Genomic DNA, 22,770 nt, shown 5'->3' on the forward strand with positions numbered 1-22,770 from the left:
CTACTTGTCAAGATATCCACAATACATCTGTGGATATCTGAAATGACAACTGTGGCAGCAGCGTAGTCAGAAATATTAATTTAGTTGTGACTGTAGGATAGAAGGTGTGCAAGAGCCAAAGTGATCTGTACATCAACCATAACATTATTTTTACTCTTGTTTTAAGATCTCATTAAACCTGTCGTCGGAAAATAAGGTTTTATTGATCTGATTCACCGGGTTTCTCGCTACCAGCGCTCCTCCCTCTCTTCATTCACTGTTACTCACTCGACCACAGCTTCTCTCTCTCTCTCTCTCTCTCTCTCTCTCTCTCTCTCTCTCTCTCTCTCTCGTGCGCGCGGTCGATAGAGAGTCCGGAAGTCCTGAAAAGATGGTGCTGGAGGCCTCTGGTGAGTCAGCAGAACTCTAACTAGTAAATATGTTGCATTAGGAAGAGTCTGAGAGTAACCTGCTGATTTACATCCACACAACATTTTGTCTTGAATGTGACTCAGACGCCTCATGGAGGGACCAGCCATGTGTTCCTCACCACACCCAAGATAACTGAAGGTAAGCAACATGGTGAGCTGTTACCATGGTAACTCATATACAAATAATTTCATGCACAAATCTGATTTCAAGGCTACAAATGTATTTTATTTGCTACTTGGCCATTCAGATGTATCACATAAACCACTGCACCACATGGCTAATGTGGTAATAATAATACAACAACATGTGACAACATGTTGACAAAAAATCAGCATATTTACTGTAAAGAATTTACTGTTCCATGCCATGTTTCATCTTTGTAAACTGGTTTTAACATCGACATGAACTGAAACTGTCAAGAAGGACAAACAATGAATGAGATTAAACTACAACATTGATCAGGCTGATTAGTTAAAGGGGACATATCATGCTTTTAAATGATTTTCTGTCATTTTTACAGTGCTATAATGTTGGATATCTATATTAAACATGGTCAAAGTTCCAAAACTTGCACATATGTAATAATGTTGCCTTCAAGACAAAAGTCAGAGCTTCAACCTGCTCTGGACGCTCTGATTGCAACGTTACCTCTACTTCCCCACCAAACTGACATCAGGTTGTTCACACATATGAGCTAAAACTGCCTGAACTGACAGTCTTCCTCAGATCAGGCAGAACTTCATCATGCAGATGTTGTTCTCCTCTCTCACACTCTCATCTTGCTGGGTTCTCTCATGTGAAAAGGTCAGAGGTCTGGTTGGATGTGCAGGAAAAAGCAGCTTCATGGACACAGAAGGTAAAAAGATGCAGTGACAGACAGAAGTCTGATCTCTGAGAAACACAACTTCTATACTACTGGATAGATGATTTCAGTCTTATCAGGAGATTTAGTGAAACAAAATCTGAAGGCAAAGCAGAGTCCAGCACAGACAACAAGTACAACTGCTGCTGCTGACAGTCAAATGTAGAGGATGATCATGTGGTCTCACAGCAGGTTTCTGAGGTTTGGGATGATCAACAGCTGCTGTAAAGGACAGAAAATAATAATAATTGTTCTTGTATTCCACAAATACTGTTACCAACATTCAACTCTCCTACTTCTGACACTTCATGTTCAAAATTAAAATCTGGATTGTTTGTGCTTGAACCTGCTGATGTTTGTGTCCACATACAGCATATTTTTAACAATACAGTGGCTGCTGAGTGCAACCACACTCATAAAGTTTATCAGTCCAGTCTGTACATCACTGATAACATGAATTAAAAAAGGCTTTAATCATCTTACCAGTGACATTGAGTCGACATCTGCCAGAGCTTTCACCATAATCTGTTTTCACTTCACACAGGTACAGACCCGAGTCATCAGTCCTGAGTCTGGATACATGAAGTCTGATTCGTCCTTCTCTGAGGGCGTCTTTGTCACACTGAACTCGTCCTGCAAACTGTCCATCCTGAGACTCTGGAGACTCAACACCCTCATGTAAATGATACAGAATCAAGGGTTTAACATCAGTTAACAGTTGACAGAAGAAGTAAAGTGAGGTGGAGGAACTGTCAGGTTTGGTTGTAAACATCCATTCCAGTGTGATGTTGTCGTTCTCCTCTGCCTGATAGGAGGTCTGTGTCACTTTCACTACAAATGTTCCTGTTGAGGACACAGAGAGAGAAAGTGTTTAAAATACACCAGTAAAAAGGTCATGATTGATACCAATAATAAATACAATCTAAGCAATAACTGAATATAGAGCATCTTCCCAACTGTAATGAAGAATTTAGATATTTTACAACAAAAGTCATCAAATCTTTTGACTTTTCTCTTTTTGGATGATGAACTGAGGATGTAAACTAACCACAGACACAGGAGGTCAGGCTGATGAGCAGAAGGATCCTGCAGATCATCTTCTCCCTGTGAGAGGAGACAGAGGAGAGGAGTCATCAACACATGAGGTCAAAGTTCAGTCATCACAGGTGTGAGAAGGAAAATCTACAACATTAAACCTCGATTCTCATGTCAGAAACAATGTGGACTAAAACCACAGAAACAGTAGTCAGTAAAAAAAAACTTGGTAAAAGCCAGAGGAGTCCAGAGTCTCTTCACTGTAAGTACTTTTAATAAAATGTATGTCCTTTAAAATATTGAAAATCTTGTTATGTTTTTAGTTCTTCACATCAGTGATGGAGGCGTCATACTGCTTGAGTTCAACAGTGAACTGATGGAAGCAGGTTTGGATCCAGATCATTTAGATTAGTGGATGTGAACATATATGAGGACAAATACTGCTACTAACTGAGAAGACTGATGGTCACACAGCAGAGACACAAACCACTTCTTAACTTCACCAAAAAACAAACAAAAAACTTAAAACATGTTATTTTAACATATAAATATTACAGTAACCGTGGTTAAGTATTTCATGTAGACACTAGTCATTATGCAGAATGACTCCTTTCAGAGTGATTACAGGTGTAAGTGGTATTTTAATAAGCTGGTAGATGTGATGATCATTAAAAATGTTGTTGGATAAATGCATCACATGTAAAATCTTAGTCTTCAAAGTAAACAGCTGTCAAATAAATATATCCTACAGCCTACTAGGAAGTACAATATAACCAATGATCTCCTGTATTAGTGTATTTGTCTTTTTTCTTACTCATATTATATGTAGAAATGAGGCTCAATTTCATCTTCCTCATCATCTTCATCTGCTACCTCACCCTGACCCTCTGTTGCTACAACCTCATCCTCTCCTTGTATCCATGGCAGCTCATCACTGTGTCCCTGAAATCAGTAGAAAAAAATATCTGTCTGTTTACCTGCCTGTCTGTCTGCAGGTCTATCTGTATGTGTATGAATCATTTAGATTATTTATATTCACATAGAATAGAAGAGTGAAAATGGATACATATTATGTATGTATGTAGATAATATGTATATTTTGGGCCAAGGGTCAAGGGTGCAGCTTCATCCTCATTCTCATCATCACTATCCAAAGACTCAATTTTCAACAGATGTCCATCAGCCAGAAGTTCCAGGACCTTTATTGCTCTAAACCCTGAATATGAAAAGTTCTTGGACAAATATTAACTTTTTACACTATAGCAATACATTGTTTTTAGGTCAAAACTTAATTTTCATAATATTAATAGACTTGCTCAGGTTACATCTCTTAAGACCTGATGACCATTGTAAAGGACAATAACTTTTTAAAAAAAATATCTGTCCAAACTTGTTGTGCTATTGGATATATAATGCTTAAAAAACATTTTCACTGCTTAAATATTATGTTTAACACATCAAATGTAGAAAGTACTGTTTAAATATATATATATATATATATATATATATATATATATATATATATATATATATATATATATAATGCTGTTATACTTTAATGTGACTTTTCATATCAACCGCTGGGCCATACTTGCATTGATTAGTTAGATGTGTCTACTATGTAACCAATCAGAAGACAGTTGGATTATAACAGCTAGAGGAGCAATATCATAACAAACTAAATCTTCACAACAATGACAACAACGTGTTACATATGAAACAGACACAGTACCTTTTAGATCTTCTATCATTTCTCTCTGACAGACCGAGATGTTACACAGCAGTGCAGATCAGTGTTTCAGTGCAAAGAGATTGTTGAACACGATGACTGAATATCGGAGTTTTTCCTGAACCGGAGCTCTTCAACACGTCGATCTGACCTGCTCCATTGGCTCCGTCATTTATTGATAAATGATATTAAAAAATAAAGCTGACGTCAGAAAATCTGTCCAGAGGTTGTTTATATCTGTGGTGTGTGTGATCACGATCCCTTTTCTTCCGCGTTTGAGGCCTGTCCCTGTTTGTGGGTGTGTGCTGAGACAGATTGGGAAATCCCGCCCACCCGATACAGCCACACACATACCATTGGTTGGTTGGTAAGAAATTCATACTTTGCGCCAAAACCTTTCGACTCTTATCATTGGATGTATTACGAGGTAACACGGCCACACAATACCATTGGTTGGTTGGTAAGAAATTCATACTTTGCGCCAAAACCTTTCGACTCTTATCATTGGATGTATTACGAGGTAACACGGCCACACAATACCATTGGTTGGTTGGTAAGAAATTCATACTTTGCGCCAAAACCTTTCGACTCTTATCATTATATGTATTACGAGGTAACACGGCGGTCGATTCAAAATTTTTTGGCTTTTGACGACGATTTTCTGAACTTTGGACTTGGCATTTGGCATAAACTGGTTTGTGACTTCGATCAGGATGGCGACTCAGGTAGGAGATGAAAATGATGACGATTATTTGGATTTTGATGACTAGACTCGAGTTTCTGGTGGGAAAGGTCGAGGAAAGGGGAAAAAAACAGGCCAGATGAAGTAAACCAAGGCAGTAAAAGAAACTTGGAAGAGAACAGTTCAGATGAAGGCAGTAGAGTTGTTCGCAAAAAAGGCTTTAAGATATGAAATTAAAATGATCCCTAAATTCAGAGAGGAAGATCTTTCTTTCTGAATTAAAGAGTTATTTTAAATTCCTGTCTGAGTGAGATTGGTTAGGGTTAGGCAGAACCATATGGTCAAAATGTTATTTTGACTAGTCACATTGTATTTGTAGATAGCCTATCTCTATTGCCATTCTGACTAAGAAGAACATAATTTGACAAGGAGACATGCTGTTACGGATATCTAAAATATCATTGTGATAGTCAATTAGACCTTTTATATGTTAAAATGGCGTCCTATCTACTTGTCAAGATATCCACAATACATCTGTGGATATCTGAAATGACAACTGTGGCAGCAGCGTAGTCAGAAATATTAATTTAGTTGTGACTGTAGGATAGAAGGTGTGCAAGAGCCAAAGTGATCTGTACATCAACCATAACATTATTTTTACTCTTGTTTTAAGATCTCATTAAACCTGTCGTCGGAAAATAAGGTTTTATTGATCTGATTCACCGGGTTTCTCGCTACCAGCGCTCCTCCCTCTCTTCATTCACTGTTACTCACTCGACCACAGCTTCTCTCTCTCTCTCTCTCTCTCTCTCTCTCTCTCTCTCTCTCTCTCTCTCTCGTGCGCGCGGTCGATAGAGAGTCCGGAAGTCCTGAAAAGATGGTGCTGGAGGCCTCTGGTGAGTCAGCAGAACTCTAACTAGTAAATATGTTGCATTAGGAAGAGTCTGAGAGTAACCTGCTGATTTACATCCACACAACATTTTGTCTTGAATGTGACTCAGACGCCTCATGGAGGGACCAGCCATGTGTTCCTCACCACACCCAAGATAACTGAAGGTAAGCAACATGGTGAGCTGTTACCATGGTAACTCATATACAAATAATTTCATGCACAAATCTGATTTCAAGGCTACAAATGTATTTTATTTGCTACTTGGCCATTCAGATGTATCACATAAACCACTGCACCACATGGCTAATGTGGTAATAATAATACAACAACATGTGACAACATGTTGACAAAAAATCAGCATATTTACTGTAAAGAATTTACTGTTCCATGCCATGTTTCATCTTTGTAAACTGGTTTTAACATCGACATGAACTGAAACTGTCAAGAAGGACAAACAATGAATGAGATTAAACTACAACATTGATCAGGCTGATTAGTTAAAGGGGACATATCATGCTTTTAAATGATTTTCTGTCATTTTTACAGTGCTATAATGTTGGATATCTATATTAAACATGGTCAAAGTTCCAAAACTTGCACATATGTAATAATGTTGCCTTCAAGACAAAAGTCAGAGCTTCAACCTGCTCTGGACGCTCTGATTGCAACGTTACCTCTACTTCCCCACCAAACTGACATCAGGTTGTTCACACATATGAGCTAAAACTGCCTGAACTGACAGTCTTCCTCAGATCAGGCAGAACTTCATCATGCAGATGTTGTTCTCCTCTCTCACACTCTCATCTTGCTGGGTTCTCTCATGTGAAAAGGTCAGAGGTCTGGTTGGATGTGCAGGAAAAAGCAGCTTCATGGACACAGAAGGTAAAAAGATGCAGTGACAGACAGAAGTCTGATCTCTGAGAAACACAACTTCTATACTACTGGATAGATGATTTCAGTCTTATCAGGAGATTTAGTGAAACAAAATCTGAAGGCAAAGCAGAGTCCAGCACAGACAACAAGTACAACTGCTGCTGCTGACAGTCAAATGTAGAGGATGATCATGTGGTCTCACAGCAGGTTTCTGAGGTTTGGGATGATCAACAGCTGCTGTAAAGGACAGAAAATAATAATAATTGTTCTTGTATTCCACAAATACTGTTACCAACATTCAACTCTCCTACTTCTGACACTTCATGTTCAAAATTAAAATCTGGATTGTTTGTGCTTGAACCTGCTGATGTTTGTGTCCACATACAGCATATTTTTAACAATACAGTGGCTGCTGAGTGCAACCACACTCATAAAGTTTATCAGTCCAGTCTGTACATCACTGATAACATGAATTAAAAAAGGCTTTAATCATCTTACCAGTGACATTGAGTCGACATCTGCCAGAGCTTTCACCATAATCTGTTTTCACTTCACACAGGTACAGACCCGAGTCATCAGTCCTGAGTCTGGATACATGAAGTCTGATTCGTCCTTCTCTGAGGGCGTCTTTGTCACACTGAACTCGTCCTGCAAACTGTCCATCCTGAGACTCTGGAGACTCAACACCCTCATGTAAATGATACAGAATCAAGGGTTTAACATCAGTTAACAGTTGACAGAAGAAGTAAAGTGAGGTGGAGGAACTGTCAGGTTTGGTTGTAAACATCCATTCCAGTGTGATGTTGTCGTTCTCCTCTGCCTGATAGGAGGTCTGTGTCACTTTCACTACAAATGTTCCTGTTGAGGACACAGAGAGAGAAAGTGTTTAAAATACACCAGTAAAAAGGTCATGATTGATACCAATAATAAATACAATCTAAGCAATAACTGAATATAGAGCATCTTCCCAACTGTAATGAAGAATTTAGATATTTTACAACAAAAGTCATCAAATCTTTTGACTTTTCTCTTTTTGGATGATGAACTGAGGATGTAAACTAACCACAGACACAGGAGGTCAGGCTGATGAGCAGAAGGATCCTGCAGATCATCTTCTCCCTGTGAGAGGAGACAGAGGAGAGGAGTCATCAACACATGAGGTCAAAGTTCAGTCATCACAGGTGTGAGAAGGAAAATCTACAACATTAAACCTCGATTCTCATGTCAGAAACAATGTGGACTAAAACCACAGAAACAGTAGTCAGTAAAAAAAAACTTGGTAAAAGCCAGAGGAGTCCAGAGTCTCTTCACTGTAAGTACTTTTAATAAAATGTATGTCCTTTAAAATATTGAAAATCTTGTTATGTTTTTAGTTCTTCACATCAGTGATGGAGGCGTCATACTGCTTGAGTTCAACAGTGAACTGATGGAAGCAGGTTTGGATCCAGATCATTTAGATTAGTGGATGTGAACATATATGAGGACAAATACTGCTACTAACTGAGAAGACTGATGGTCACACAGCAGAGACACAAACCACTTCTTAACTTCACCAAAAAACAAACAAAAAACTTAAAACATGTTATTTTAACATATAAATATTACAGTAACCGTGGTTAAGTATTTCATGTAGACACTAGTCATTATGCAGAATGACTCCTTTCAGAGTGATTACAGGTGTAAGTGGTATTTTAATAAGCTGGTAGATGTGATGATCATTAAAAATGTTGTTGGATAAATGCATCACATGTAAAATCTTAGTCTTCAAAGTAAACAGCTGTCAAATAAATATATCCTACAGCCTACTAGGAAGTACAATATAACCAATGATCTCCTGTATTAGTGTATTTGTCTTTTTTCTTACTCATATTATATGTAGAAATGAGGCTCAATTTCATCTTCCTCATCATCTTCATCTGCTACCTCACCCTGACCCTCTGTTGCTACAACCTCATCCTCTCCTTGTATCCATGGCAGCTCATCACTGTGTCCCTGAAATCAGTAGAAAAAAATATCTGTCTGTTTACCTGCCTGTCTGTCTGCAGGTCTATCTGTATGTGTATGAATCATTTAGATTATTTATATTCACATAGAATAGAAGAGTGAAAATGGATACATATTATGTATGTATGTAGATAATATGTATATTTTGGGCCAAGGGTCAAGGGTGCAGCTTCATCCTCATTCTCATCATCACTATCCAAAGACTCAATTTTCAACAGATGTCCATCAGCCAGAAGTTCCAGGACCTTTATTGCTCTAAACCCTGAATATGAAAAGTTCTTGGACAAATATTAACTTTTTACACTATAGCAATACATTGTTTTTAGGTCAAAACTTAATTTTCATAATATTAATAGACTTGCTCAGGTTACATCTCTTAAGACCTGATGACCATTGTAAAGGACAATAACTTTTTAAAAAAAATATCTGTCCAAACTTGTTGTGCTATTGGATATATAATGCTTAAAAAACATTTTCACTGCTTAAATATTATGTTTAACACATCAAATGTAGAAAGTACTGTTTAAATATATATATATATATATATATATATATATATATATATATATATATATATATATATATATATATATATATATATAATGCTGTTATACTTTAATGTGACTTTTCATATCAACCGCTGGGCCATACTTGCATTGATTAGTTAGATGTGTCTACTATGTAACCAATCAGAAGACAGTTGGATTATAACAGCTAGAGGAGCAATATCATAACAAACTAAATCTTCACAACAATGACAACAACGTGTTACATATGAAACAGACACAGTACCTTTTAGATCTTCTATCATTTCTCTCTGACAGACCGAGATGTTACACAGCAGTGCAGATCAGTGTTTCAGTGCAAAGAGATTGTTGAACACGATGACTGAATATCGGAGTTTTTCCTGAACCGGAGCTCTTCAACACGTCGATCTGACCTGCTCCATTGGCTCCGTCATTTATTGATAAATGATATTAAAAAATAAAGCTGACGTCAGAAAATCTGTCCAGAGGTTGTTTATATCTGTGGTGTGTGTGATCACGATCCCTTTTCTTCCGCGTTTGAGGCCTGTCCCTGTTTGTGGGTGTGTGCTGAGACAGATTGGGAAATCCCGCCCACCCGATACAGCCACACACATACCATTGGTTGGTTGGTAAGAAATTCATACTTTGCGCCAAAACCTTTCGACTCTTATCATTGGATGTATTACGAGGTAACACGGCCACACAATACCATTGGTTGGTTGGTAAGAAATTCATACTTTGCGCCAAAACCTTTCGACTCTTATCATTATATGTATTACGAGGTAACACGGCGGTCGATTCAAAATTTTTTGGCTTTTGACGACGATTTTCTGAACTTTGGACTTGGCATTTGGCATAAACTGGTTTGTGACTTCGATCAGGATGGCGACTCAGGTAGGAGATGAAAATGATGACGATTATTTGGATTTTGATGACTAGACTCGAGTTTCTGGTGGGAAAGGTCGAGGAAAGGGGAAAAAAACAGGCCAGATGAAGTAAACCAAGGCAGTAAAAGAAACTTGGAAGAGAACAGTTCAGATGAAGGCAGTAGAGTTGTTCGCAAAAAAGGCTTTAAGATATGAAATTAAAATGATCCCTAAATTCAGAGAGGAAGATCTTTCTTTCTGAATTAAAGAGTTATTTTAAATTCCTGTCTGAGTGAGATTGGTTAGGGTTAGGCAGAACCATATGGTCAAAATGTTATTTTGACTAGTCACATTGTATTTGTAGATAGCCTATCTCTATTGCCATTCTGACTAAGAAGAACATAATTTGACAAGGAGACATGCTGTTACGGATATCTAAAATATCATTGTGATAGTCAATTAGACCTTTTATATGTTAAAATGGCGTCCTATCTACTTGTCAAGATATCCACAATACATCTGTGGATATCTGAAATGACAACTGTGGCAGCATCGTAGTCAGAAATATTAATTTAGTTGTGCCTGTAGGATAGAAGGTGTGCAAGAGCCAAAGTGATCTGTACATCAACCATAACATTATTTTTACTCTTGTTTTAAGATCTCATTAAACCTGTCGTCGGAAAATAAGGTTTTATTGATCTGATTCACCGGGTTTCTCGCTACCAGCGCTCCTCCCTCTCTTCATTCACTGTTACTCACTCGACCACAGCTTCTCTCTCTCTCTCTCTCTCTCTCTCTCTCTCTCTCTCTCTCTCTCTCTCTCTCTCTCTCTCTCTCTCGTGCGCGCGGTCGATAGAGAGTCCGGAAGTCCTGAAAAGATGGTGCTGGAGGCCTCTGGTGAGTCAGCAGAACTCTAACTAGTAAATATGTTGCATTAGGAAGAGTCTGAGAGTAACCTGCTGATTTACATCCACACAACATTTTGTCTTGAATGTGACTCAGACGCCTCATGGAGGGACCAGCCATGTGTTCCTCACCACACCCAAGATAACTGAAGGTAAGCAACATGGTGAGCTGTTACCATGGTAACTCATATACAAATAATTTCATGCACAAATCTGATTTCAAGGCTACAAATGTATTTTATTTGCTACTTGGCCATTCAGATGTATCACATAAACCACTGCACCACATGGCTAATGTGGTAATAATAATACAACAACATGTGACAACATGTTGACAAAAAATCAGCATATTTACTGTAAAGAATTTACTGTTCCATGCCATGTTTCATCTTTGTAAACTGGTTTTAACATCGACATGAACTGAAACTGTCAAGAAGGACAAACAATGAATGAGATTAAACTACAACATTGATCAGGCTGATTAGTTAAAGGGGACATATCATGCTTTTAAATGATTTTCTGTCATTTTTACAGTGCTATAATGTTGGATATCTATATTAAACATGGTCAAAGTTCCAAAACTTGCACATATGTAATAATGTTGCCTTCAAGACAAAAGTCAGAGCTTCAACCTGCTCTGGACGCTCTGATTGCAACGTTACCTCTACTTCCCCACCAAACTGACATCAGGTTGTTCACACATATGAGCTAAAACTGCCTGAACTGACAGTCTTCCTCAGATCAGGCAGAACTTCATCATGCAGATGTTGTTCTCCTCTCTCACACTCTCATCTTGCTGGGTTCTCTCATGTGAAAAGGTCAGAGGTCTGGTTGGATGTGCAGGAAAAAGCAGCTTCATGGACACAGAAGGTAAAAAGATGCAGTGACAGACAGAAGTCTGATCTCTGAGAAACACAACTTCTATACTACTGGATAGATGATTTCAGTCTTATCAGGAGATTTAGTGAAACAAAATCTGAAGGCAAAGCAGAGTCCAGCACAGACAACAAGTACAACTGCTGCTGCTGACAGTCAAATGTAGAGGATGATCATGTGGTCTCACAGCAGGTTTCTGAGGTTTGGGATGATCAACAGCTGCTGTAAAGGACAGAAAATAATAATAATTGTTCTTGTATTCCACAAATACTGTTACCAACATTCAACTCTCCTACTTCTGACACTTCATGTTCAAAATTAAAATCTGGATTGTTTGTGCTTGAACCTGCTGATGTTTGTGTCCACATACAGCATATTTTTAACAATACAGTGGCTGCTGAGTGCAACCACACTCATAAAGTTTATCAGTCCAGTCTGTACATCACTGATAACATGAATTAAAAAAGGCTTTAATCATCTTACCAGTGACATTGAGTCGACATCTGCCAGAGCTTTCACCATAATCTGTTTTCACTTCACACAGGTACAGACCCGAGTCATCAGTCCTGAGTCTGGACACATGAAGTCTGATTCGTCCTTCTCTGAGGGCGTCTTTGTCACACTGAACTCGTCCTGCAAACTGTCCATCCTGAGACTCTGGAGACTCAACACCCTCATGTACATGATACAGGATCAAGGGTTTAACATCAGTTAACAGTTGACAGAAGAAGTAAAGTGAGGTGGAGGAACTGTCAGGTTTGGTTGTAAACATCCATTCCAGTGTGATGTTGTCGTTCTCCTCTGCCTGATAGGAGGTCTGTGTCACTTTCACTACAAATGTTCCTGTTGAGGACACAGAGAGGGAAAGTGTTTAAAATACACCAGTAAAAAGGTCATGATTGATACCAATAATAAATACAATCTAAGCAATAACTGAATATAGAGCATCTTCCCAACTGTAATGAAGAATTTAGATATTTTACAACAAAAGTCATCAAATCTTTTGACTTTTCTCTTTTTGGATGATGAACTGAGGATGTAAACTAACCACAGACACAGGAGGTCAGGCTGATGAGCAGAAGGATCCTGCAGATCATCTTCTCCCTGTGAGAGGAGACAGAGGAGAGGAGTCATCAACACATGAGGTCAAAGTTCAGTCATCACAGGTGTGAGAAGGAAAATCTACAACATTAAACCTCGATTCTCATGTCAGAAACAATGTGGACTAAAACCACAGAAACAGTAGTCAGTAAAAAAAAACTTGGTAAAAGCCAGAGGAGTCCAGAGTCTCTTCACTGTAAGTACTTTTAATAAAATGTATGTCCTTTAAAATATTGAAAATCTTGTTATGTTTTTAGTTCTTCACATCAGTGATGGAGGCGTCATACTGCTTGAGTTCAACAGTGAACTGATGGAAGCAGGTTTGGATCCAGATCATTTAGATTAGTGGATGTGAACATATATGAGGACAAATACTGCTACTAACTGAGAAGACTGATGGTCACACAGCAGAGACACAAACCACTTCTTAACTTCACCAAAAAACAAACAAAAAACTTAAAACATGTTATTTTAACATATAAATATTACAGTAACCGTGGTTAAGTATTTCATGTAGACACTAGTCATTATGCAGAATGATTCCTTTCAGAGTGATTACAGGTGTAAGTGGTATTTTAATAAGCTGGTAGATGTGATGATCATTAAAAATGTTGTTGGATAAATGCATCACATGTAAAATCTTAGTCTTCAAAGTAAACAGCTGTCAAATAAATATATCCTACAGCCTACTAGGAAGTACAATATAACCAATGATCTCCTGTATTAGTGTATTTGTCTTTTTTCTTACTCATATTATATGTAGAAATGAGGCTCAATTTCATCTTCCTCATCATCTTCATCTGCTACCTCACCCTGACCCTCTGTTGCTACAACCTCATCCTCTCCTTGTATCCATGGCAGCTCATCACTGTGTCCCTGAAATCAGTAGAAAAAAATATCTGTCTGTTTACCTGCCTGTCTGTCTGCAGGTCTATCTGTATGTGTATGAATCATTTAGATTATTTATATTCACATAGAATAGAAGAGTGAAAATGGATACATATTATGTATGTATGTAGATAATATGTATATTTTGGGCCAAGGGTCAAGGGTGCAGCTTCATCCTCATTCTCATCATCACTATCCAAAGACTCAATTTTCAACAGATGTCCATCAGCCAGAAGTTCCAGGACCTTTATTGCTCTAAACCCTGAATATGAAAAGTTCTTGGACAAATATTAACTTTTTACACTATAGCAATACATTGTTTTTAGGTCAAAACTTAATTTTCATAATATTAATAGACTTGCTCAGGTTACATCTCTTAAGACCTGATGACCATTGTAAAGGACAATAACTTTTTAAAAAAAATATCTGTCCAAACTTGTTGTGCTATTGGATATATAATGCTTAAAAAACATTTTCACTGCTTAAATATTATGTTTAACACATCAAATGTAGAAAGTACTGTTTAAATATATATATATATATATATATATATATATATATATATAATGCTGTTATACTTTAATGTGACTTTTCATATCAACCGCTGGGCCATACTTGCATTGATTAGTTAGATGTGTCTACTATGTAACCAATCAGAAGACAGTTGGATTATAACAGCTAGAGGAGCAATATCATAACAAACTAAATCTTCACAACAATGACAACAACGTGTTACATATGAAACAGACACAGTACCTTTTAGATCTTCTATCATTTCTCTCTGACAGACCGAGATGTTACACAGCAGTGCAGATCAGTGTTTCAGTGCAAAGAGATTGTTGAACACGATGACTGAATATCGGAGTTTTTCCTGAACCGGAGCTCTTCAACACGTCGATCTGACCTGCTCCATTGGCTCCGTCATTTATTGATAAATGATATTAAAAAATAAAGCTGACGTCAGAAAATCTGTCCAGAGGTTGTTTATATCTGTGGTGTGTGTGATCACGATCCCTTTTCTTCCGCGTTTGAGGCCTGTCCCTGTTTGTGGGTGTGTGCTGAGACAGATTGGGAAATCCCGCCCACCCGATACAGCCACACACATACCATTGGTTGGTTGGTAAGAAATTCATACTTTGCGCCAAAACCTTTCGACTCTTATCATTGGATGTATTACGAGGTAACACGGCCACACAATACCATTGGTTGGTTGGTAAGAAATTCATACTTTGCGCCAAAACCTTTCGACTCTTATCATTATATGTATTACGAGGTAACACGGCGGTCGATTCAAAATTTTTTGGCTTTTGACGACGATTTTCTGAACTTTGGACTTGGCATTTGGCATAAACTGGTTTGTGACTTCGATCAGGATGGCGACTCAGGTAGGAGATGAAAATGATGACGATTATTTGGATTTTGATGACTAGACTCGAGTTTCTGGTGGGAAAGGTCGAGGAAAGGGGAAAAAAACAGGCCAGATGAAGTAAACCAAGGCAGTAAAAGAAACTTGGAAGAGAACAGTTCAGATGAAGGCAGTAGAGTTGTTCGCAAAAAAGGCTTTAAGATATGAAATTAAAATGATCCCTAAATTCAGAGAGGAAGATCTTTCTTTCTGAATTAAAGAGTTATTTTAAATTCCTGTCTGAGTGAGATTGGTTAGGGTTAGGCAGAACCATATGGTCAAAATGTTATTTTGACTAGTCACATTGTATTTGTAGATAGCCTATCTCTATTGCCATTCTGACTAAGAAGAACATAATTTGACAAGGAGACATGCTGTTACGGATATCTAAAATATCATTGTGATAGTCAATTAGACCTTTTATATGTTAAAATGGCGTCCTATCTACTTGTCAAGATATCCACAATACATCTGTGGATATCTGAAATGACAACTGTGGCAGCAGCGTAGTCAGAAATATTAATTTAGTTGTGACTGTAGGATAGAAGGTGTGCAAGAGCCAAAGTGATCTGTACATCAACCATAACATTATTTTTACTCTTGTTTTAAGATCTCATTAAACCTGTCGTCGGAAAATAAGGTTTTATTGATCTGATTCACCGGGTTTCTCGCTACCAGCGCTCCTCCCTCTCTTCATTCACTGTTACTCACTCGACCACAGCTTCTCTCTCTCTCTCTCTCTCTCTCTCTCTCTCTCTCTCTCTCTCTCTCTCTCTCTCTCTCTCTCTCTCTCGTGCGCGCGGTCGAGAGAGAGTCCGGAAGCCGACAGAAAAGTCTAACTTTACGTCATCAAATGCAGAGAAATGCCCTCTCCTCGTCCCAGTAACGTCTTTGTACTCTCACTGCCAGATGGGGAGACTAAAGTAATGCACTCGAGCTTTAAAACATTATTCAGTATCAGAGTATTTGCCAACTATACACTGTATCCATATTTGTGGGTGAGCAGCACCTGTTGCAGGCAAGAATGAGAATGAATGAACCAAATTGGCAGTGACTGGGGATCACTGTGATCTACTTGTCATGCTGCCCCCCTATGGCTGTTTTCTGAAAATGCATCACTGTGACTTGTTGCCAAGTTTTTAAATATTGTTTGATTATTTGCATTTAATGATCTGTCACTTGGGATTTAATACTGAGAAAATATTCAACCACATGCTTTCAAAATTAGAAGGAAATACTTTGAAGTGTTCTTATCCTGATTTATAAAAGATTTTATTCCATTTATACAACAAAAATGCACAAAATGATACTTTAATGTGGCTTTAAATTTTATTTTCACTGATTTATAAACATTACAAACCTTAACAGGAGAACTCATCATGCTGAGGATGCACTTATTTAAATTCAGGGATGCCAGTGATCTACCAAACTGTCCTGTTTGAATAAAATCCTCCAATAAAACTGTCTCCTCTCTGCAGGGAGAAGATGATCTGGATCCTGCTGCTCCTCGTTCTGGCCTCCTCTGTCTGTGGTTAGTTTGATGTTTAAGGCTCAGTACAGATCCTGAAAAGATGGTGCTGGAGGTCTCTGGTGAGTCAGCAGAACTCTAACTAGTAAATATGTTGCATTAGGAAGAGTCTGAGAGTAACCTGCTGATTTACATCAACAGAACATTTTGTCTTGAATGTGACTCAGACGCCTCATGGAGGGACCAGCGATGTGTTCCTCACCACACCCAAGATAACTGAAGGTAAGCAACATGGTGAGCTGTTACCATGGTAACTCATATACAAATGATTTCATGCACAAATCTGATTTCAAGGCTACAAATGTATTTTATTTGCTACTTGGCCATTCAGATGTATCACATAAACCACTGCACCACATGGCTAATGTGGTAATAATAATACAACAACATGTGACAACATGTTGACAAAAAATCAGCATATTTACTGTAAAGAATTTATTGTTTCAAGCCATTTTCACATCTTTATAAACTGGTTTTAACATCGACATGAACTGAAACTGTCAAGAAGGACAAACAATGAATGAGGTTAAACTACAACATTGATCAGGCTGATTAGTTAAAGGGGACATATCATGCTTTTAATTGATTTTCTGTCATTTTTATAGTATTATAATGTTGGATATCTATGTTAAACATGGTCAAAGTTCCAAAACTTGTTCCAAAACATATGTAATAATGTTGCCTTCAAGACAAAAGTCAGAGCTTCAACATTGTTTGCAATGTTACCTCTACTTCCCCACCAAACTGACAAACTTATTTTCAACTTATTATCCAAGTAATCTACAGAAAAACAAAGTTTGTTTCTATGTCAGGCAGCTCAGCAGCCTTTGGCTCATATGTAAATAAGCTTTGTTATAGCACCACCATCTGGCCAAATGCTGTCATTATTGTTACATGACTGGCAGCTGATTGCTGTTACTGTAAAACATTCTATGTGAGAAGAATACTTACTAATTGATTTATGCTCCTCATTTCTACATTTGCTGAATGAATATAAATGTTCTCCAACCTACTGATGATTGATTGATGCACCTGATATCAGATACAAACACTTGTTTTCTGTCTTCTTGCAGGTGTAAAACACACACCAGGAGGTCTAAAGAAGAAGAAGTTAGATCATATGATTGGAACAAAGTTAAAACAACTCTCGGAGCTGCAAACTGCAGAGTTCTAATAGTTGCTGGTCTAATATTTCTAGTAGATGCAGTATGCGTTTGTTGAGGTAAAAGAAGGTATGTTTACTGTTCCTGTTTAAAATGGAACTATATTGTGTGTTATGATTTGTAAGTGAAATCACTTTGTTTGCACTTATCGTTGTCTCGTGTCAATCCTACAGATCAAGACCAGGATAGAAGTTTCTTCACTGAGCTTCTGATAAAGATCAGTACCAAGAGTGAGTCATATCAACTCATTCAGCTGAACCACTTCCATCAGATCCAAACTACTAGAGGGAAACATCATAATTAATGTGTGGTTGACTTCATCCTCACAGTAACAGTGTTGATCAGAGAAGTGAGTGTTTGGTGTGTCAGCTTGTCTTCTTTGTGATGTTTTTCCTTCCTCTCACTGATTCTAATACAACTTACAGACAATAACTTCAACTTAATGATGATGTGTAATCCATCACAGTCAACAACTAGATGCTTTTATTCATTTTGTTTCTAAGTCTCACAGCAGCCAAGTTACTGTAAAATAATAGTCTGAAATAATTCACAACACATATTTACAAAAATGTCTATTTTTGCCTCCTGACTTTGATGTTTGTGTTGTTCAGCATCGACTCTCAAGTCCAGAGTCTCTAAACTACATCATATGCAATAATAAAACAGCATCACCATTAACATTAACCAAACTATTTTTAAATACTTGTTTACTGTGATGCACATTTCTCAAACAAGTTACAAGTTTCTGCACTTAAATAAGCTTGTGCTCCATACCAGCACTTGTACCTCACTTACTTCTTATCATACAAACATTTACTGCTTATTATTGTTATAAGAATGCAGTAGTGATGTGCATTTGTACATGTTTTATTGTGTCTATTTCATATTTAATACATAAGCTAAATATATTATAATTCTGAAATCAAATGAAAGCAGCAGCAGCCTGGAGGAGAAGACAAACACATTCATTTAAAGTTCAAACTTGTTTTAATGACGTTGATGTGATGTAAAAAATGAGTTAATTGCAATAATTTGTTGAAAGCTTTGAACAACTTTTTCAAATGTCCATAGAAATGTTTTAATTCTCATGCAAAGCACTTTTAACTCTATGAAGCACTTTCTAACTTCAACATAAAATGTGACTGTTATTTTCTACAATGTTAAAGTAAAGCTTGACATGTTTATACTGTGTAAAATGACTGTGACTGTAGGAACATGGAGGGATTGTATTTTCTATTTTTTGTACTTTTGATATCTTCAGCTGTGTGTTTGCAGCAGTTTTGAGGATCTGATTTCTCTTTATTTTCAACATATGATCTCTGAATGTTTAATTATGTCATGAATCACTCATTAAATGTGTTCAGTCCACTGTCGACTCTACATGTTTCTTTAACCACAATAAACTACCAGGTAACCAGACAGCAAGCAATTTACTCAGGTACTGTACTTACTGTATAATTTTGAGGTACTTGTACTTTACTTGAGTATTTCCATGTGATGCTACTTTCTACATTTCAGAGGGAAATATTGTACTTTCTACTCCACTACATTTATTTGACAGCTTTAGTTACTTTTCAGATGAAGATTTGACACAATGGATAATATAACAAGCTTTTAAAATACAACACATTGTTGCTGAACGTAGTTTCTTGAGAACTTTGCTGATTCTGATATCAAAAGTGTCACAACAACTTCTCCCATATAAACAGATTTATTTACAATATGTAAACATAATAATAACTAATAATTTCAATTCTGATGGATTCTCTGTAAGACTGATGATTGACAGTTGAACCAACTAAAGTAAAGTAAAGTCTTCATGTTTCCAGTGATGGTGCTTGATACAGTGATAACTGAAACAACTATGACGGTCTACAGATCTTACAGAACGAAGAGGTGAGAAATATTATTTCTGACAGGTCTGATAAGACCTTGGAGTGCCCCATTAGCACCATATGATGATGTCAGGACAGGTGTGTCTGTAGACTGTAACATTAAACTTAGTGAAATATTGTGACAATAGTCTGGCTCAGTGTGAGTCCCGGAGCCGAGGAGAGCAGCAGCTGTCAATCAACATCCACACAGCAGACATCAAAGATACTATAAGTCTTCAAATCTTATTAACAGAGATTGAGACCATAATGACTCGTTTGAATGGGAGTCAGTTGGTGCATCTAGCGGCCATCAGTGATATTACACTTTAACACATACAGACTCAAAAGATTCAAGATTCAAGAAGTTTCATCATCATGTGCACAGTAAACATGGGCAGTTACACTGTACAATGAAATTCTTACATTGCTAGTCCACCCTTCACGAAAAAAGTTAAATTAAAATTTTAAAAATTAAAATCACAAGGTATATGAGTATTGCATAGCAAAGTATTGTGCAAAAAATCAGAAATCTGGACTTGACCAAGCAACAGGTCATAAAAGTATACTACATTATTGTAAATATTGCAAATAACACTGTAGAAAATTGTCATAAAGTGCACTATGGATTACTGTCTGCAGAGACAGCGACAGACAGAAGTCTGTTCTCTGAGAATCACAACTTCTATACTGCTACGTTTCCTGACTTAGTTTTAGTAAAATGAAGTCTGAAGGCAGACTAGAGTCCAGCACAGACAGTGAGTACAGCTGTTGTCAGTCCAACATAGAGGCCGATCCTTCCCCGACTCTCTGGTTGTGGTCTCACAGTAGGTTTCTGAGGTTTGGGATGATCAACAGCTGCTGTAAAGGACAGAAAATAATAAAAAATGTACTTGTATTCCACAAATTCTGTTATCCCAACGTTCAAATCTCCTATTTGTGACACTTCACACTTGTTCATATCCAAAATTAAAATCTGGACTGTTTGGGCTTGAACCTGGTGATGTTTGTGTCCACATACAGTATATTTTTAACGATACAGTGGCTGCTGAGTGCAACCACACTTATCAGTCCAGTCTGTACATCACTGATAACGTGAATTAAAAAAAGGCTTTCTGAGTTCAACTGAATCATCTTACCAGTGACACTGAGGCGACATCTGCTAGAACTCTGACCATAATTTGTTCTCACTATACACACATACAGACCCGAGTCATCAGTCCTGAGTCTGGACACATGAAGTCTGATTCATCCTTCTCTGAGGGCGTCTTTGTCCCACTGAACTCGTCCTGCAAACTGTCCATCCTGAGACTCTGGAGACTCAACACCCTCATGTACATGATATAGGATCAAGAGTTTAACATCAGTTAACAGTTCACAGAAGATGTTAAGTGAGGTGGAGGAACTGTCAGGTTTGGTTGTTAACATCCATTCCAGTGTGATGTTGTTGTTCTCCTCTGCCTGATAGGAGGTCTGTGTCATGTTCACTACAAATGTTCCTGTTGAGGAGACAGAGAGAGAAAGTGAGTGAATTGCAAGATTGCATTTTTACCACCTTTAATAATATGTTATTTATATTTATGGATATTAAAGTAAAATTGTAAACTAACCACAGACACAGGAGGTCAGGCTGATGAGCAGAAGGATCCTGCAGATCATCTTCTCCCTGTGAGAGGAGACAGAGGAGAGGAGTCATCAACACATGAGGTCAAAGTTCAGTCATCACAGGTGTGAGAAGATAAGTCAGGTTTCATTCATGCATCACAACAAGTCTTCATGTTCATCAGCTTTATCACATATGACTGACCTAAACAATAACCAAAACCCTAATGATCCTCTTAGATAAAGATGATCCTCCAGACAGACCTTGTTAGTCCTGATGAATCTAATCAGATGTTGTTCTCCTCTCTCACACTCTCATCCTGCTGGGTTCTCTCAGGTGAAATGGTCAGAGGTCTGGTTGGATGTGCAGGAAAAAGCAGCTTCATATGGACCCAGAAGGTGAAAAGATGCAGTGACAGACAGAAGTCTGATCTCTGAGAAACACAACTTCTATACTGCTACATAGATGTTTTCTGTCTCATATACCACTACGTTACTGTGTCATGATGTTTAGAACAGAGTCTGAAGGCAAAGTAGAGTCCAGCACAGACAGCAAGTAAAGCTGCTGTTAGTCCAACGTAGAGGCTGATTTGTCTTTCTGTCTCATCAGGAGATTTAATAAAACAAAGTCTGAAGGCAAAATAGAGTCCAGCACAGACAGAGAATAGAGCTGCTGTGAGTAATCAGACTTCCCCGACTCTGATATTTGGGCTGATCAACAGCTGCTGTAAAGGACAGAAAAAAAATGTACTTGTATTCCACAAATTCTGTCATCCCAACATTCAACTCTCCTACTTTTGACACTTTACACTTGTTAAAATCCAAAATTAAAATCTGGACTAATTGGGTCTGAACCTGATGATGTTTGTGTCCACATGTATTTATAAATCTAACCAAATAAAACTGTGGCTGGTAAGTTCAACCAAATTCATAAAGTTTATCATTACAGTCTGTACATCACTGATAACATGAATTAAAAAAGGTTTTACTGAATCATCTTACCAGTGACATTGAGTCGACATCTGCCAGAGCTTTCACCATAATCTGTTTTCACGTCACACAGGTACAGACCCGAGTCATCAGTCCTGAGTCTGGACACATGAAGTCTGATTCGTCCTTCTCTGAGGGCGTCTTTGTCACACTGAACTCGTCCTGCAAACTGTCCATCCTGAGCCTCTGGATACTCAACACCCACATGTACATGATACAGAATCAAGGATTTAACATCAGTAAACAGTTGACAGATAATTTTAAGTGAGGTGGAGGAACTGTCAGGTTTGGTTGTAAACATCCATTCCAGTGTGATGTTGTTGTTCTCCTCTGCCTGATAGGAGGTCTGTGTCATGTTCACTACAAATGTTCCTGTTGAGGAGACAGAGAGAGAAAGTGAGTGAATTGCAAGATTGCATTTTTACCACCTTTAATAATATGTTATTTATATTTATGGATATTAAAGTAAAATTGTAAACTAACCACAGACACAGGAGGTCAGGCTGATGAGCAGAAGGATCCTGCAGATCATCTTCTCCCTGTGAGAGGAGACAGAGGAG

The 22,770-nt window shown here is 37.8% G+C and overlaps 3 long non-coding RNA genes across 6 annotated transcripts in view; 1 reads left to right on the forward strand and 2 right to left on the reverse strand.

Annotated features, from left to right (window-relative positions):
* The window catches only part of LOC137174309 (uncharacterized), a 37,078-nt gene extending 15,474 nt beyond the window's left edge, over positions 1–21,604 (forward strand). Inside the window, exons 3-6 of one of the 4 annotated variants that reach the window (XR_010925333.1) lie at positions 16,535–16,646; positions 16,726–16,806; positions 17,658–17,816; positions 17,921–19,116. This is a non-coding gene — a long non-coding RNA (uncharacterized lncRNA). Of the gene's footprint in view, positions 1–16,534; positions 16,647–16,725; positions 16,807–17,657; positions 17,817–17,920; positions 19,117–21,557 lie in introns of those variants that run through there. The other 3 variants (XR_010925334.1, XR_010925335.1, XR_010925336.1) reach the window with 3 other exon arrangements.
* Positions 475–2,467, reverse strand: LOC137174788 (uncharacterized). Its single transcript, XR_010925462.1, has 3 exons — positions 2,322–2,467; positions 1,757–2,116; positions 475–1,495 (listed from the first exon to the last, which is right to left on the reverse strand). It is a non-coding gene; the product is annotated as an uncharacterized lncRNA (long non-coding RNA).
* Positions 5,701–7,693, reverse strand: LOC137174787 (uncharacterized). The gene is made up of 3 exons (XR_010925461.1): positions 7,548–7,693; positions 6,983–7,342; positions 5,701–6,721 (listed from the first exon to the last, which is right to left on the reverse strand). It is a non-coding gene; the product is annotated as an uncharacterized lncRNA (long non-coding RNA).
* Positions 21,605–22,770: the final 1,166 nt, after the last annotated feature.

This window comes from Thunnus thynnus, chromosome 22 (assembly GCF_963924715.1).
Source record: "Thunnus thynnus chromosome 22, fThuThy2.1, whole genome shotgun sequence".
Classification (NCBI taxonomy): Eukaryota; Metazoa; Chordata; class Actinopteri; order Scombriformes; family Scombridae; genus Thunnus; species Thunnus thynnus.